Source organism: Hyperolius riggenbachi, chromosome 2 (assembly GCF_040937935.1).
Source record: "Hyperolius riggenbachi isolate aHypRig1 chromosome 2, aHypRig1.pri, whole genome shotgun sequence".
NCBI classification, from domain to species: domain Eukaryota; kingdom Metazoa; phylum Chordata; class Amphibia; order Anura; family Hyperoliidae; genus Hyperolius; species Hyperolius riggenbachi.
In genome coordinates this window covers 294,110,079-294,128,987 of record NC_090647.1, presented here as the reverse complement: position 1 = coordinate 294,128,987, position 18,909 = coordinate 294,110,079, and the positions used below count along the sequence as shown (strand labels likewise).

Sequence of the window (18,909 nt, the reverse complement as noted above, 5' to 3'; positions counted from 1 at the left end):
TCACACAGCTCACAAATATATTTCACTGTCACTCACAGCATGCAGGAGACATGAGAAATGGGCTGATCTGAGGTGGTAACAGGTAACTAAATGAGCTGTAATATTTCTGAAATATAACTAGCTATAACACTAGTCTGTGTTTACACTCATAGGCCTAGTGCACACCGGAGCGTTTCCGCTGCGGTTTGCGATCTGCTTGCTGGTGCGGATCCGCTAGGGTAATGTATTTCAATGGGGTGGTGCACACCAGAGCAGCAGGCGTTTTGCAGAAACGCATACTCCCGGGCTGCTGCAGATTTTGGATTGCGGATGCGTTTCTGCCTCAATGTTAAGTATAGGAAAAACGCAAACCGCTCTGAAAAACGGCACTTCAGAGCGGTTTGCCAGGCGTTTTTTGTTACAGTAGCTGTTCAGTAACAGCTTTACTGTAACAATACATGAAATCTACTACACCAAAACCGCTACACAAAACAGCAAAACGCTAGCTGAAACGCTGCAGAAAAATAAGAAAGCGTTTCAAAATCTGCTAGCATTTTGCGGATCTGCTAGCGGTTTTTGGTGTGCACTAGGCCAAACTGGTTGCCTGGCTGCCTGCTTGTGGTGATTCTTCACTCCAGGCTGCATCCACTTTACAAGCTGCTGAGGGGCAGACCACTGTTTACAATTAGCATTATTAGTATCTTTATCAGTCAAGAGAAGCTAAGATAATAAACACACATTGCTAGAATCTTTAACCCCTTACCACCATATCCATAAGATTCTTTCAGCAAGGTGATAAACTATAAACTGAGGAGTTGATAGCAGAGACATGGTCCAGCCCTCTGTCAGTATTTAGGTACATTTTGTATCCAAAACTGACAGAGGATTTTACAGCTGAGAGGAACAGCTGTGTGAGGAATCAAATTGCTCCTAGTACTTGTCCTAATGTGTGCTACAACATACAGCATTTAAAAATAAATGCATAAATCGATAGTATTCCTTTAAGAAAGGAAAGTTTGGCTGAGAGGGCATTACCGCCAGCCTCCTGACACTCATAGGCGCAGCTGCATGTCAAAGGATGGAGTCTCATACTGGTCTCTCTGCAAGGGGGCATGCTAGAAGGCTAACTTAACAAGCTGAAGTGCGGCTGTTTAAATATGGAGACTGCATCCGCATTGCTGGCTGCTCAGCAGGCCCAGAATGCATCCGGAGGATCGAGAACTTGATAGTCTGACTATTAAATTACATAGCATGTTTCTACTCCAGAATGTTTAGCTATAAGGGGTCTTTCAGATTTTCTTTTCTTTTCCCCCTTTGTTTCTTGGGCAGGCTAAAACTGAGTTTTTTTTTAGCCTGCCCAAGAAATGGAAACTCAAAAAAAAATTTTTTTTTTTTCCTTACAAGTTCAGTGATACTGAGTTTTTAGATGTCAGGAGCAGAAGAGACGGCAGTAGCATCTCAACCTCCACTTAGAAAAACCACAGCATGAAATACTTTATTGCATTATCAGATGCATACATCTCCCGTTCCAGAAGTCTGCAGTCCCCATAGGCCAATTTTTAAGTCTCAGAAGAAATTGTAGTGATACAGAAATGTTTAAAAGAGGCCTTGGAACTGAAACTGAGATTAGCCACTTGACCCCCGCGGTACAAATTTCTCCTTGGTTTTTTAGGGAAGAAGGGAAAAAAAGGGACGCAGAAATCCATACCGTCCGCACTGCCGCCGCTCGTGCACGCCGCCACCCGCTGACCCAGAGATCAATGAAAGGGAAAATCCATTCCCGTTCGTTGATCTCAGCCCCCGCAATGATCCGCTGCTTCTATTTGAAACAGCGTGATCATTGTGATGTTCCCAGCCTCGTACTGCTTCCTGTAAGCGTCCTTCCAGATGCTTACAGGTCGCATGTAAACTCACTGTGGCCAAATGGTAAAACTACACCCTAAAGCATTTTACATATACAAATACATTCGTTTTCCACAATAAATTAACTCATTACCTCCCACACTCCCCAATTTTTTTTTATTTTTTTTTGTAATTTAAAAAAAAATGTATGTTACCTTAGGGACTGAACTTTTTTAAATATTTTTGTCAAGAAGGTATAACCTTGTCACTTTATAAACTACGGGCTTGTAATTGGGGATGGATGCAAAACTGCAAAAATGCACCTTATTTCCAAATTTTTGGCGCCAAACATTGTGATAGGGACATAATTTAAACCGTTTTATAACCGGGACAAAGGGGCAAATACATTTCATGGGTTTTCATTACAGTAGCGTGCATTATTTAAACTATAATGGCTGAAAACATTTTACCACATTTTTTCCTATTTTACCATTAAAACAAATTTTAGAATAAAATAATTCTTGGCATAATGTCCCACCTAAAAGCCGAATTGGTGGCGAAAAAAACAAGATATACTTAATTTCATTCTGATAAGTAATAATAAAGTTATAGACGAATGGAAGGAGCGCTGAAAGGTGAAAATTGCTCTGGTGTTCAAGGGGTAAAACCCCTCATTGGGAAGTGGTTAAGGGCTAGAGGCTATCCTAATAAACTTCTGAAGTCAGACTATTATAGAGCATTAAAAGCTAATCGGGAGGATCTTTTAATTAAAACATCACGTACTAAAGTACAATTTTGCCATAGACTTATTGCCACATACGGCCCTCATTGGAATAGACTTAGATACCTTGCAGCGTTTTTGGCCCATCCTTCAAAATGACACCAGAATAGCGGAAATAGGCACGAAACCTCTTCTCACTGCAAGACGGAATAAAAATCTGGCCGATATTCTTACACAATCGAATATAAGCCTAAACTTTTTTTTTTTTTTTTTTTTTCCCCTAATGGGATGACTCAGTGTAAAAAAAAAAATTCTGCGTGCCAGTATGTAGACAAAACTGATAAATTTACTAATTCAGCAGGTGACAAAATATGACATCAGATGCCCCTTGGCTTGTTTGAGCACCTATGTTGTATACCAAATTACTTGCCCCTGCGGCAAACACTATGGCCTCAATTCACTAAGCTTTATCAAACATTTGATAATTTACCTCATGGGTAAAATCTAATTTTGAATTCACAAAGGTGTTATAGATAGATTAAACGTTTTATCAATAAAGCATTCGATAAATATAACACCTTATTGAATTAAAAATTAGATTTTACCCATGCATGAGGTAAATTGTCAAATGTTTGATAAAGTGTTTGATAAAGCTTAGTGAATTGAGGCCTATGTGGATAAAACAGAACGTGAACTGCACACTCAAATACAGGAACATGTGAGGGCTGTTGTGGATTCTGTTAAGGAAGAAAAAGAGATAAAACCCCAATAGCCTCTCATTTTGCAGAATTCCACAATTCAGATCCGACGGGTTTAAAATTTAAAGCTATATATCGCCTAGATCCAGTAATTAGATTCTGCAATATAGCAGACTAACCAAGGAGCTCAGGGTGACCCAAACTACTAGGAATGTATAGGGGGATAAAAGGAACCAAAAAGCCCTCCTACTAACAAAGCAAAGCTTGGTCTAATTGCCTTCTTAAAACAGAAGGAAATTTGCAATAATTCAGTTAGAAGTGAACATTTGTGGTTAACAATGCACTGCCACTAAATATGCAAATTATCCCTGTTCGCCCTTGTTAAGCTAAACCAGCATCCAGAACCGCTGGTGTATAGCAAGCCTATAGCTTTAAGTTTTTTACACAGCCATATCAAACCCACATGTAGACAGCCTGTTTCGGACTTTTGATCCTCATCAGTACATGGCAGTACATTCTGCAATATGAGAGCCCAATTGATTTAAAAAAAAGTTTTTGGATATACCAATTAAAAACATTGGTTCCTCAAGGCTTAAATGTTCTGAAGTTAAGTGTTTTTGAAGTAAAATACTTCACTTTTAGCATATTTGGATTAGGTCCATACATTAATTTGTGACGTTGCCATGTCGAGAGTGAACTACTAGCTGCAGTGTTTTTCTGTGGGAAATTGTACCACAAATTGTCTTTGAAGCCTGCAGTGTAGTATTTGGCCATCAAGATGTCACCAAATTGCAATGCCAGCCACTTCCATCTCCTTTCACTAGATGGAGTTTCAACTCGGCCCTTATTTAAAGTAGGCCTTTTAGTATAAATACAGGAGAGATGGTGAAAGAACGTGATGACGTAGCACGTACTGATGAAGCTCCGGTGCGTGGAGTGAAACGCATAGACGTCATGCTACGCTTTGCTTTATGCTGGGAGCTGTTTTGGTGTTAAGAGCCGCCGCCATTACTGTATGTGCAAGCCTGCACCTACTGAGCCTCTATTAGCCGTTACCAGCTGCCACTTGCGACCATCCGTGTACTGGAAGTACAATATTGATGCCTGACAAGATAAGTGCTGCCAATGCTTTTTCTATCAGCTTTACGATTATAGTGCTCAGCCGTTTACTATGCAGTGACTGCCTGTCAGCTGCTTTCCGCTGCATCTACTACTGTTACAGGTGACGCATGCTAAATGGACATGTACTTTACTAACAAACAAGATAAGGGCTGTTAAAGGGGAACTTCAGCCTAAACAAACATACTGTAATTAAGTTACATTAGTTATGTTAATTAGAATAGATAGGTAATATAATCTCTTACCCACCCTATTTTAAAATAACAGGCAAATGTCTGTGATTCATGGAGGAGGCAGCCATCTTTTTGGTTGAAAGGAGGTGACCAGGATCAGGGGACAGTTCCAACTGTCCTGTGTCCTGATTACCCCTCCCAGCTACACACGCTAGGCTTCAAATGTCAAATTTAAAATGTAAAAAAATCAGCAGAACGAGAAGTGCTAGCTGCGTGTACAAAAAAAACTATGCAAATCGGCCCAGCAGGGCCTGAGAAGTCGTCCTGCGCGCGTAGCCCGACCTGAGGTCGGGCTTAGCCCCAGGGAGGTTAGGAGGATAAGTGTCTATATAATACTCCTGGACATAGTGTATGGCCAGGTGACGAAGTATATGTTATCCAGCCTGGCTTCCGTAACGGGATTTGATGTCCTATGAGACCGCCAAGCAGAGTATGCTAACTTGGATGGACATTTGCTGCAATCCAGCCATAATGAACAGTGCTCTATTTTCAACGTAATGCATAGGTGCTTGAACTCAATAATTCTACACTCATCGATCTTGCATTTTGTAATGCACAATAGTTGCACAACTACAAATGTGCTATGAACTTATCTATGGATAACCTATGCAATTATTATGGAGATTATGCCGGATTTGATAGTTATGTTGTCGCAAGAGTGAAACATTCCCTACTGTGGCGCTGATATTTATGCCTTTTTGTACTATATAAGCTGTTTACCTATACAGACAGCGGCTCTCAGCTATGATTTTCAATTGCTGGTATTTATGCGTTCTGTGAATAGACCCTACATTTGATCATATTGGTTGCACCTATTATCCTCCTGTGAGTGGTCCTTAAAATAACGTCCACATATACTGATACTTATAGGTCCCTCGCTTATATTCCAGGATATGGTGTTCCCAATATCCTTCACTGCAATTTAATATAATACTGTCACTTAATCTGTCGCCCACAGTGGACCATACTGGTTATGCCTCTCTGTACACCTCTGAGTGGTTATGACCTGTTTCATATTAACTCCATTAATTATTATGGTCACCTCACAGAGGCGGCTATAGGCATCACCAGGCTGATTTTGACGTAACAGGCAGTCCTCTGTGGGGGCTTCCCCACATCTATTTAGCTAGTTTTGGACATTACCAGATTGAAACTTTGACTAGAGTATGGCCGATGTGTTATTGGACCATGTTGGTCATGTCTATTCATGCCCTCTGTGAGTGGTTATGACCGTTTTGTGTATTACTACTATGGTCTCCTCGCAGGGGTATGTAATGGGTATTACCAAGATATATCTACTAGCTATACTTGGGAAACAAAAAGCAGGCGCAACCAATTTCCTGTGAGTGGTTATGATCATATCATTACTTCATCTTGGTCTCCTTATAGGTTCACAAAGTGGGCGTCATCAAGGACATATTTCTTTGATTGGCAGATAATAGCAGTTTGGAACTATATCATCCATTGGTGGTCCTTCTGTAGTGTCTATCACAGCAGCAGCACTTTTGAATTGCATTAGCAATAATACTTAGGTCAGTTTAATTTCTGACATACTTGAAATACTGTTTTGTTTAGTTTTCGTTTTGTCTTTTTAAATATCTTAAAGTGCAGGGTGTTTTTTTTGGTTTGTTTGTTTTTTTTTTTTTTTTGTTTTTTTAGCAGCATATACTGGTTTGTGCTTTTTTGTTTTTGGTCGTAAAACTGAAAAAACTGTGAAAAGGCCTGTTATGAGGTATCCTCAATGCAATACAAAGTTAGCATTAGAGTACCCTAAGATTTTTTTTTTTTTTTATGATATTTGTATAGCGCCTTTCTCCTGTCTGACTCAAAGCACTTGTGAGGCAGCCACTAGAGCGCACTCAGTAGGCAGTAGCAGTGTTAAGGAGACTTGCCCAAGAAACTCCTTACTGAAACAGGTGCTGGCTTACTGAACAGGCAGAGCCGAGATTTGAACCCAGGTCTCTTGTGTCAGAGACAGAGCCCTTAACCATTACACTATCCAGCCACTGCTGGTTATGTACTGAAGCTTTGCAGCAGAATCTTCTTATAGTTTTATATTAATCCAATGGATTCTGTTAAAAGGCAATGCAGGAGACTTTTTAAACGTGTTTTTGTACCTGTCACTCCTGACCCTCTCTCCCTGTTGGCCTTCCAGAATCACTCCCACCTAGAGCTTTGCACACCACCATTGGGGCAGGGTTTAGCTTCAACAATTTTGAAGGAAGAGGGAGAAGTTATCTTTGCCCCGAAAGCAACCCTTTCCCCTATTCTAAGGAAAAGGGCCCCAAGAAAAGTTTCAAAGTGTTTGTGGTCGAGGAGACAAACTAATCAGTTCAGTTGAATAAAGTGCTTTAAAGCGGACCCAAACTTTTTTTCATTCAAAACATTTAGTTGCACCACTGACACAAAGAAACACTCCTTCAAGCCTATGAGCATTTCAGTGCATGCTTTTCACCCTTCTCTTTGCATAACTAGGGTTATACAGGTGGCAGCCATTAGCAATTCCTCCTTTGCCGGACCCCACCTACTCCACCAGTTTGCTGGATTCTGTCCCAGCAATATGAAAGGAAGGGAGGGGTTCCTCCAATAAATGTAAAATTATTTATTTTTTCATCATGCAGCTGAAGAAAAAAGGCTATTTAGAAAATAGATTTTTTTTTCTGAAATCTTGTATTTTAATTTGGGTCCACTTTAAGAGCTGAAGTGAGAGTGATATGGGGAGGCTGCCATATTTCCTTTTAATCAATACTAGTTGCCTGGCTATCTTGCTGATGCTCCACCTCTAATACTTTTAGCCATAGACCATGAACAACCATAGACCATGAACAACCATGCAGCAGATCAGGTGTTTGACAGTTTTGTCAGATATGACAAGATTTGCAGCATGCTTGTTTCTGGTGTTCATACACTACTGCAGCCAAATGATAGGCAGGGCGGTCAGGCAACTGGTATTGTTTAAAAGGGACTAAATATGGCAGCCTTCCCATATCACTCTCACCTCTGGTTCATTTTAAGGAGCTAGTTTTGGAAGTTAGTGCAGGATGAGGTTTATTCAGGGTTAGCAATACCTAAGGGACTGACGTACAGGGAATATTTTACCCTTAAGTCCCTTAAAGAGACTCCGTAACAAAAATTGCATCCTGTTTTTTATCATCCTATAAGTTCCAAAAGCTATTCTAATGTGTTCTGGCTAACTGCAGCACTTCATACTATCACTTTCTCTGTAATAAATTAATGTATCTTTCCCCTGTCAGACTTGTCGGCCTGTCTGGAAGGCTGCCAAGTTCTTCAGTGTTGTGGTTCTGCTATGAACTCCCCCCCTCTCTGCACACTGCCTGTGTATTATTTAGATTAGAGCAGCTTCTCTCTTCTCTCATCTTTTACAAGCTGGATAAATCGTCCTCTGAGCTGGCTGGGCTTTCACATACTGAGGAATTACAGACAAAGGCAAAGCTGTCTGCACTCTGCAGGAAGAAAAGAGCAGCCTGAAACTTCAGTGCATGAGAACAGGGGGAAGAAACCCACAAATGATCTCTTGAGATTCAAAAGAGAGGCTGTATACAGCCTGCTTGTGTATGGATGTATTTTCTATGTGTGGACATACTGTACATCAACCTACTTCCTGTTTTGGTGGCCATTTTGTTTGTTTACAAACAAACTTTTTAAAACTGTTTTTAACCACTTTTAATGTGGCAGGGAGCGGCGAAATTGTGACAGAGGGTAATAGGAGATGTCCCCTAACGCACTGGTATGTTTACTTTTGAGCGATTTTTAACAATACAGATTCTCTTTAAGGATATAATGAATGGGTAATGGCATTTTCTCCCATCGTCCTCCAGGACGGCTGCTGTTGAGACATTGTATGTCTCCGGCGAAACTGGAAACACCTGAAATAAATTAAAAATGTAAATGACCTCTGAGCCCATAAAGGAACTCCTCCCTCCCCCTGACTTCAGTTTTTTGTTGTTTCCCATGCGGGCTGGACACCTGGATAGATAGGGAGTTTGTTATTTTGATCTAATACAGGATTTGGCCTGGGGCACCTGTATTTTAGATAGGTAGGTTGCCTCATGGCGGTTGGGGTCAGTAACGGGATGTTCCGATCTTCTCAGGAAATGCTGGGGTAGGTTACCTTGTTTCCTGTGGCTCTGAGGTAGGAGAAGCCGCCATGGCCGCCTTCTCTAGCGTCCGGGGAGCGTGCAGCCGGGGGTGGATCTGGCCGGAGCAAGTCTCGCGCTGTGAGACTGAGAGCAGGGCGTCATTTCCACTTCCGGAACTGGTGGAGGGCAGGGGGCGGCGCCTAAAACCAGGAAATGCGGCTATACAAGCCGCACTTCAGCGCACGAGAGACGCCGTTCTGCTGCACAATGGAGAGGGTGCAGACCTCCAACAGTGCAGAGGAGAATACCCCGGCGGCCATTCCAAGTGAAAAGAGCGCAAGTCCGCGGGTATGTAAGGAAGATTAGCTTCCTATCTTCTCCCCATTCTTCCACAAACTGTCAGTTCTCTAAAAAGCGCTGTTTGTGTCTTTGTGTTTTCTCCACAGAAAGCGGCTGCAAAACAAAAGATTAGATGCAGAGTGTGTAATGCCAGGTTACAAGATGGAGCTACTAAGAATATATGTAGAGATTGTTATTTAGAATCTAAGCAGCCTCCGGGTCCTGGGGGGGAGGGACCCCAGGCAGCAAAAGCTTTATTAGACTTAATGAATACAGTTAAGGAAGAAATTTCTAACACATTTACTGCCTTCAGATCTGCCTTGTCTGTTAATCAGGATCAGAGCCAGAGTTTGGGGCAGGGTTCCCGGTCCTCACCAGCCACCTCAGAAAAGGGGCAGGAGGTAGGACTAGCTGGGCAGCCTTCAATAACCCAGGAGCCTCGCATTCAGGTGTCGGATGATTCAGGGGAGGAAGGGGCAGTGTATTCAGATACTTCAGAAAAATCGAAATCTTTAACATCGTCCCGTTATCTGTTCTCAGCAGAGGACACAAATGAATTATTAAAGGCGGTTTATGACTCGGAGCAATTAAAGTCAGATTTGCCGACCACATCTGTTAGAGATGACATTTACAAGGGGTTAATTGTACAGACAATGAAGGTCTTTCCCATACACGATTCAATCAAAGAACTCATAAGATCCCAGTGGAAGGATCCGGAGAAAAGGTTTTTTGTTCCGAGGTCTTTTAAAAGGAGATTCCCCTTTAAAGAGGAAGAGGAGTCTCCTTGGACTAAATGTCCGAAATTGGATGCTGCTTTGGCGCAGTATTCTAAAAACTCTGATTTATCCTTTGAGGATGCTGGATCTCTAAAAGATCCCATGGATAGAAAGGCGGACGCATTGTTAAAACGCGCGTGGGACGCAGTATCCTTTTCCTTCAAGCCAGCAATTGCTTCAATCTGCTTGGCAAGGAATTTGGTAAGATGGATAGAGGGGTTGCAGAATCATCTAATTGCGGGAACTCCGCATGAGAAGATTCTCGAGTCCTTGCCAGTTATCTCCAAGTCGGTTGCGTTCCTGGCGGACGCAGCCTCAGAAAACGTAAGGGCCTCAGCAAAAGCAGCAGCGCTTGTCAACTCCTCCAGACGAGCAGTTTGGTTAAACGCCTGGGAAGGAGATTCAGCTTCAAAACATAACTTGTGTTCTATGGAGTTCCAGGGCGAATTGTTGTTTGGGAAGGACCTTGGTTCAGTTTTAGAAAGATCCTCAGATAGGAATAAAAAGTTTCCGGATAGAAGGAAAAAAATTCCGAAAAAACCCTTTGTCAATAAAAGATCCCAGTCACGGGCGGAAGCCACAACAAGGGGAGGTTTTCAGTCCAAAAGATGGACATATAATGCAAGTAGGGGAAGAGGTTCATTTCTGTTTAACAGACCCCAGAACCCTCCCAATAAACAGTCAAAGTGACTATCAGGCTGTGGGGGGGAGGCTGAGTTTCTTTCTCCCGGCTTGGAAGAAGATAACCAAAAGTCCGTTCATTTTGGATTTGATTCAGTCAGGCTACAGAATCGAGTTCAGTTCAGTTCCCCCTCGCAGCAAATTAGTAACAGGAGTCCCAAGGGACCCTCGGAAAGCGCAAGCTCTAAGGGATTCAGTAATCTCATTACTAGAGAAAAAAGTAATCGAAAGAGTGCCTCTCCAGGAACATTTTCAGGGGTTTTATTCAAAGGTGTTCCTTGTTCTCAAACCTTCGGGGAAGTTCAGGATGATTCTGAACCTAAAAATGTTGAACCCTTACATTGTGGAAAAGAAATTCCGCATGGAAAGCATTGCCTCTGTCAGAAATTCAATGATTCCGTATGCGTTTTTGGCGACGTTGGATTTAGAGGATGCATATCTTCATATTCCAATACACCCGTCGTGCCTCAGATACCTCAGATTTGCAGTACAGATCGGAGAGTCAATTTGCCATTATCAGTATCGTGCTTTGCCGTTCGGGATTACATCCGCCCCGAGAGTCTTCACAAAAGTGATTGCAGAGGTAAGTGCTTTCCTACATCTCCACAATGTAAGGGTTCTACCCTACTTGGACGATTTCCTGTTTCTTGCAGAAACAGAGGAAATTTTAAAGAAGCAGCTAGATTTTTCAATACAATGCTTAAAAAATCTAGGCTGGATCATAAGCAAAGAAAAGTCCAATTTGATTCCAACCCAAACGCTAGTATTTCTGGGATTGTTATGGAACACAGACTCAGAAGGTGCTCCTGCCCGAAGACAAGATCGCCAAGTTAGTACAGAGGGTGCAAATGTTCACAGGGGAAGAGAGTGTGTCATTACGAGTCGTAATGTCTTTACTAGGACAGATGTCCTCAACCTTCCCAGCAGTAGAGTGGGCCCAGGCTCATTCGAGAGTCACTCAGGCATGGTTTCTGTCTGTTTGGGACAGAAATCAGGAGTCTTTAGACAGTCTGGTACAGCTACCAGACCAGGTGCGAACGTCTCTCCAGTGGTGGACTCGCCGAGAGCATCTGTCTCAGGGGAGACGTTGGTTTCAGACGGCCCCAATCAAAGTGTATACGGATGCCAGTCTAACAGGTTGGGGAGCTCATTGCTCAACCTTTCAGGTCCAGGGTTATTGGGGTCAGGAAATAAGGGACAGTTCTTCCAATTTCAAGGAGCTGATGGCAGTGAAACTGGGTCTGTTACGTCTCCAGGAGCAAGTAGTAGGAAAGGAAGTCCTGATTTACTCAGACAACATAGTGACGGTATCTTACCTGAGGAAACAGGGGGGTACCAGAGTGGAAAATTTACGGGAACTCTCGTTACAAATAATGTCCTGGGCAGAATCGAACCTCATATCTCTGGCAGCAGTCCACATTCAGGGGATCAAAAACAGGTGGGCAGATTCACTGAGCAGAGGCATGACTATGGAGGCAGAGTGGCAGCTCAATCAAGAAGTCTTTTTACAGATAGTACAGGAATGGGGGAGTCCGATAATAGATTTATTTGCGACCCCTCAAAATGCGAAAGTAAAGGACTTTTGTTCCCTGCACCCCACAGTTCCGGAAAATCGATTAGATGCCCTGATGGTAGATTGGCCTACGGGCCTCCTTTATGCATTTCCCCCATTTTATCTAATTCCCAGGGTGCTGAGGAAGATAGAATTATCGGATTGCAGGGTGATATTCATAGGTCCATGGTGGCCCAGGAGGTCCTGGTTCCCACGGATTCAGCAGCTAGCTATCAGGGGTCCTTGGCATTTAGGCAGCAGGGAGGACCTGTTATTCCAGGGGAGCCAACTACATCCCAATCCTCAAATGCTGAACCTCACGGCCTGGATTCTGAAGAAAGCATCCTAGAGGGGTGGGGATTTTCGAAGAGGGTAGTTTCCACGTTAGTTAAATGTAGGAAGCTTACAACGAGAAAAAAATACGAGAAAATTTGGAGAGCTTTTTTACTTTGGAAGGAAAAAAATGGGGTCAGAACGAATGACTTAAAGTTTATTTTGGAGTTTCTGCAGAGTGGAGTGGATCTGGGGTTAGCGGTTAGTTCCCTAAGAGTCCAAGTGTCTGCGTTATCAGTTTTTCTTAATAGACAGTTGTCAAGAAACAATTTTGTTAAGAATTTTCTTTCCTCAGTAGCTAGGTCTCAGCCTCTCCCTGAGAAATTAGTCCCACCTTGGGATTTGTCACTGGTTCTTGATTTCCTGACTTCGGAAAGATTTGAGCCTTTGACAGAGGTACCATTAAAATTTTTATCAATTAAAGTGGCTTTTTTGGTGGCAATCACGACAGCTAGGAGGATAAGTGACATCCAAGCCTTATCTATCAAAGATCCATACATGGTAGTGCATCCTGACAGGATAGTTTTTAGGCCAGATCCAGCATACTTACCCAAGGTGGCTTCGGCTTTCCATAGATCGCAAGAAATAATTCTGCCTTCCTTTTCTACAAGTCCTACTAATGACCGAGAAAGAAAGTGGAGCACTCTAGACGTTAGGAGAGCGATCTTAATATACCTCCAACGAACAGCGGAGTGGAGGAGGTCAAGTCATTTGTTAATCTCTTATGCAGGAACAGGTAGGGGCTTACAGGCATCAAAGGGCACCATTTCTAGATGGGTGAAAGAAGTTATTTCATTAGCTTACAAATTTTCAGATATCAGAGCCCCTTCCAGAATAACGGCTCACTCTACAAGGTCTTTGGCAGCGTCATGGGCAGAAAGGTCAGGGGCAACTCTAGAACAGATCTGCAGGGCGGCAACCTGGTCTTCACATACCACGTTCATCAAGCACTATCGCGTGGAGCTGCTGTCAAGCCAGGACCAAAGCTTTGGACGCAAAGTCTTACAGGCCATCATCCCTCCCTAAGGTAAACATTTCTCGCTGGTCTCAACAGCAGCCGTCCTGGAGGACGATGGGAGAAAGTCCCAGCTGCTTACCGGTAGCCGTGTTTCGGCGAGTCCTCCAGGACGGCTGCCTGAGTTCCCAACCCTATATGATGTATCTATGTGAATGTATATGTTGTGCTTATATGCATGGGTACTCGGTTTTGAACTGAAGTCAGGGGGAGGGAGGAGTTCCTTTATGGGCTCAGAGGTCATTTACATTTTTAATTTATTTCAGGTGTTTCCAGTTTCGCCGGAGACATACAATGTCTCAACAGCAGCCGTCCTGGAGGACTCGCCGAAACACGGCTACCGGTAAGCAGCTGGGACTATCCTGAACGCAGGTTGTTTGTATCTATTTTGGCCCGGCGTAAATATCCATTTGCACAATATCTGATTTATGATGCAATTGGTTAAGTGTCCAAAATTGGATGCCTCCTATCTAAAGCTACTTACTCACCTCGTGACCCAGGAAGATGGAACCTGTTTGTGTTATATCAGAGTGAAGAGCATTTACTCAATTTGGGCTCTACTTCGTGGCCCTAGACCTCGGAGATGCATATCCCATATATTGAACCACATAGATGAGCACACTCAACTAAATGCAAATCTTCTTGCTCTTTTATGCTATAGATATCCAAACAGTGTAAAACGTGATGACCAGTACCAGTCATTGGAAATGGGTGTTAAACTCTCAGAAACCATCAACAAGCCTGCTGGTAGCCTTGTCCATTAAGCTGTAGGAAGATTGGAGTCCATAGTCCACAGTAGTGTCTATTTAAATCATTGTGACACACTGGCCTGGAGCTGTTTGGGCATCCTGCCTGTCCTCAAGCTGATAAATGTACAGTGTTGCCTGCATATGGGACACTGCCTATAACCCGTCCTTGTCCCCTTGTCTCGGTTTCAAGCTTTGGTTACACTTTTTTATTTTATTTTTTTATATATAAACTTTGTAACAGTTGATGGTGGGGGGGCTTATGCTCTTGTTGGTGGGTTGTTTTTTTTTTCACAGGAGGCGGAGCACCATTTTTCCTATGATGTCCAATATGCTGGCAAGAAACAGTTACCAGTAAGTCTAATGCTGGGCATACACGGCATTCTGGGCAGGCTTATCAATCGAGCCTGATAGCTCTATTTGTTATCTGACAGGTCCGATGACCTGCCAGATTCCCCGCCGGCGGACAATGGCAGGGAATCGAGCGGCTGATTATGAGCACCCGTGGGGACTAGCGGGGGTCAATCCGGCGGCTAATCGGCCGCCGGATCGACCCATGTAAGCCCAGCATAACTGATGCTTTTCCTGTCTCCAAGTTAACATCCTTTAAAGGGAACCTGAAGTGAGTACAATTATTTAAAATAAACATATGTAGCTGCAAATTAATATTGCATACTAACCTTACCGTCAGTTCCTCTCATAGGCTCACCATTTTCTTTTTACAGTGATCCCTTCCAGTTCTGACAATATTTTGTCAGAACTGATATACCAGTCGCTGTCAGTTATAGATCAGCAGCTGTCCGTTACAACTGTGCAAGGTAATGTCCAGGTTTCCCTATGGCTCATGTGGGTAATATTACAGTTTAACAGTGTGCTGACTAGGAAGCTGATACGGGTTAATGGCCATTTTTAAAATGGAGGCCGGAGAATTCCATTGATCAGTGGACAAATGGGACGCAGGAGAGGAGATAAAGATTGAGCAGTAGACTATACGGGAGGTAAGTATGACCTGTGTATGGTTATTTTGACTTTTTTTTTTATTTTCAGTTCAGGTTCTCTTTAAATTTAAGGGAGAATCAACTAAACCTCCTTGGGAGGGTGGTGTTACATACCAATATATATACAGCTGTATCTAGATATTGGAAGGGTTTCTGATGCTGAAACCAGACTAATGTTATGTAAAAATAATTATAATTTACTACATTCTCTCTATGCTGCCTCTTTAAAGTATACCTGAGATGGGGCGAAATAACTTTTTTTTTTTTATACATGCCTGATAGCTCCCACCGCAATTTGCCCCGGTAAGTCGGCCAGTCAGTGCAGGCCGGCTGTGCGTGTGCTCCCATGGCCGGGAGCAGCGCACTACTGCACAGGCACAGAATGGTCCCGGCCATAGAAGCGTGACGGGGTGCTCAGCCAGGCCACACATGCAGTTTGCCCTGGACCAGAGGACTTTCCGGGGCAATTTGCAAAGGCTGCAGACAGCGGCGTGGGAACGATCAGGCTGGAGGGAGCCCCAGTTATGTATAAACTCTCGCTTTGGCACAGTCTCAGATTCTCTAATCATTTTATCTCAGATGTACAGGTTATAAGTGTTTGCATGCCTCCAGGCATTCAAGTTTCCTTTCACATTGCAAACTCCATGCAGATGGTATACTAGCTTATATTTGAACTGGGCACCTTGGTGCTATTTACTGTGCCACCAAATGTATGTAAATGTGGGACATCTTGGTTTGATTTTTGCTGGGGCTATGAAGGTAATTTAATATAAAATAAAAATCTTCACAACCTCAGATCAACAAGGTCTAAACTTTGTCACTTCCAGAGTCAACCTCCAAAACCATTGGCGCCAGAGCCTCCTTTCATGCTCCCTCTACCCTGCAGAACTTCTCCATTCTTCAGAACTCCCTACAATGCTGTCAACACAGCTCCAACTCGAGGTGTTCATATCCATATTGAAAGGCCACCAGTTTAGAATTGGTTTTGGAAAAAAAAATTTTTTTCTAGCACGATTTGTACTGAGGTCTATGTCAAATGCTGTCAGTGCGCTGATGACCAACCTACTGATATAAAAGGAAGCCTGCAGAACACCATATAATGGGGGATGACAGAGAAGAGAATTGAAGCAAATTCCTCCTGAGCTAAAAACATAGGCACAGTTTTGCTAGTTATAAGAATTTAAATGTTTTGTTTTTATCATAGCAAATGGGCTAACTTTATGGGTAATTAACCAAAAACCTTTGAAAAAAATGTGAATGTTCTTTACCCTCTGAGTGAAGTTGAGTTCTAAAGGGATCTGTCATGAAGAATAAGCTGCTTATGTGCGATCAGACTTGAAGGAATATTGATTACCCATAGCAGCTGCAAATTCTTTATACTGGGAGATAAGGACAGCCAAGGGAGCATTCCTCCAGAACGCAAATGGCGTTTTTCTATTTCTTTTGTGTATAATTGATGCTTCATTTGATGTCTTTTAAATTTATTGCTCACCTTTCCAAGAAGAATGGTGTATAATTAAGGCAAAGATCTTTGTCACTCATTACTTTTCTCCACCCCTCCCCATTATTTCTAGAACCCTTTGTTAGGGACTTTCAGGTTAATTAGCATTTTTTTTCTTTGCCATGACTGGCTGCAAAACCCTGTCATTTCTGTTGCACTTCTTTCTGCTGCTATACCAGAATATAGTACTATTCACTGCAAAAAAAAGTTGCAGAGCACTTTATTAGGAATGCATTTACACCTGTTGAGTGACAGCAGTGCAACCCATGGTACCAAACACTAGAATAACAGTCATGCTATAGCTGAGCAATCCCTCTTGGGGGTGGAATGGATGACATAATTGTGCCATTCTCTCTGTTCTGCATCATTTCATGGGATGTCTCAGGGTTTTGGTCTTAAAGGACAACTGTAGTGAGTATGGAGGCTGACATTTATTTTCCTTTTAAACAATACCAGTTGCCTGGCAGTGCTGCTGGTCTTTTTATCTGCAGTAGTGTCTAAACATGCGTTTTGAAGCTCCCTCAGAGCTTAGCTGAAGTCTGCTTTTTGCATTTCAATGAGTCAATGGAAAAGGCCAACTACAGTTTTTTTTTTTTGTTTTTTGTTTTTTTTTATTTTACAGCTGACTTGTTGACTTCTTTTTAAAGAAAAAGACTTTTCCATATGAGCTGTAAAACGCTTTGAAAAACCTATGGAAAGGCTACAAAAAACGGTGGCAGCAAAAGGCAACCTTTTAGCCTTTTCTGCTGCAGCCTCTAGTGTAAAAGAGCCCTCATGGACAAGCTTGTTCAACACACCTTGTGTATTTTTAGGCTGCAGCCACACTGAGCACTTTTTGAGAGCTTTCCTGACCCTCAGTGCTTTCTGAGGGCTCGTTCACATTTTAGCCTTTTTGTTTTTGTATTTTTTTTTTTTTTTTTTTTTTTTTTTTTTTTTTACTTTGCAGTAAACTTTGCGCTAACCAAGGTAAAATGAAAGTGGGATGTCTGTGTGTGGAAGGCCGTTTGATGCAAGTTGCTCTTAGAAGACCTCAAAAGGACCACAATACTGTGAATTGCAACTGGATATCAAGCATTTTGCAGGTTGTTCTTCTTTTATGGCAATACATAATTTATTCTCTACCTCATAGCTGCTTTCAACTGTTTGCTATTTGACTAAAAAGTACAGCATTTTAATCAGTCTCATTTCAAATTCATAAATGTGGCTAAGAGCATTTTTAAGTTTTCTCCAGCCCCCTGTTCGGTCAGGGTGCTTGGTACCATAATTGCTCATTCTGTGGTATACTGTACTTGAAATCTTGAGGTATTCACAAATGTTCATAATTTTGAAGGAGGTAACTGTTCAATGCTGATGTCAGAATTCAGTCCCCACAAACATCTGATATTACTGCCGCTGATGGGACACAGTTATGCAGAAACACGATCTAATGTTCATATCTAATGGCGCACACATCTATCTTTGATAGGCCAATTTTACCACTGCCACGTACAATGATCTTGTGTTCAGTTTTCAAAATCTGTTGTCCTTCTACCATGGAAGTGGCCAATCAAAATTAAATGTGTGTGTGCACGAGCGCAGTCATTGCACAGATGGGAAAACTGTTTCGGGGCAGAAAGATTTGATTTTTCTGCATTTTTTGTTTTTTCCCCCTTCTACTTCTTCTTTCTGTTCTCCATTTAAATTGTGATTCAGATGCGTTTCACAGAAATATGCTGCAAGCTGTGTTTTGAAAAGTGCAGAGTTGCACTTTTTTGGGAGTCACAGCCCTAAAACAAGCATGCAGCTAATCTAGTCAGAGGACCTGATCTGCTTGCTTGTTCAGAGTCTATGGTTAAAAGTTTTTGAGAAACCGGATCAGTGGGACAGCCAGCAGTGGCGTAGCTACAGACCTCGGGGCTGAGATGTGGAATTTGGACCCAGGGGGGCCCCCCTCCACATTGATGTGCCTCTCTCCCACACTAGGAAGCCAGAGTATTGGTGCCCCATTATACATAGCCAGGTATGGGTGTCCCCAGTATAGGTGGCCAGGTGGAGGGGCACATCAGTGGGCACATAGAACAGCTGAGTGCAGTAATCGCTTGCATTGCCTGGGGGATCCAGTGCTGCATGCACTACAAGTGTTGCTGCATCCCCATACAGCACGTAGGGAAGAGAAGCGGGGGCCCCGAGCCTGGTCACAGCGGCGACTGCCGTCACTACCCTTGTGACAGCCAGGCAACTTGCATTGTTAAAAAGGAAATGAATATGCGCCTCCATATCATCTGAGCTTGCCTTTA

At 42.8% G+C, this 18,909-nt stretch overlaps 1 protein-coding gene across 1 annotated transcript in view; it reads left to right on the top strand.

The window, feature by feature from the left end:
• The window catches only part of LDLRAP1 (low density lipoprotein receptor adaptor protein 1), a 48,861-nt gene that overhangs the window by 7,488 nt on the left and 22,464 nt on the right, over positions 1–18,909 (top strand). The gene's annotated exons all lie outside the window — the stretch shown is intronic.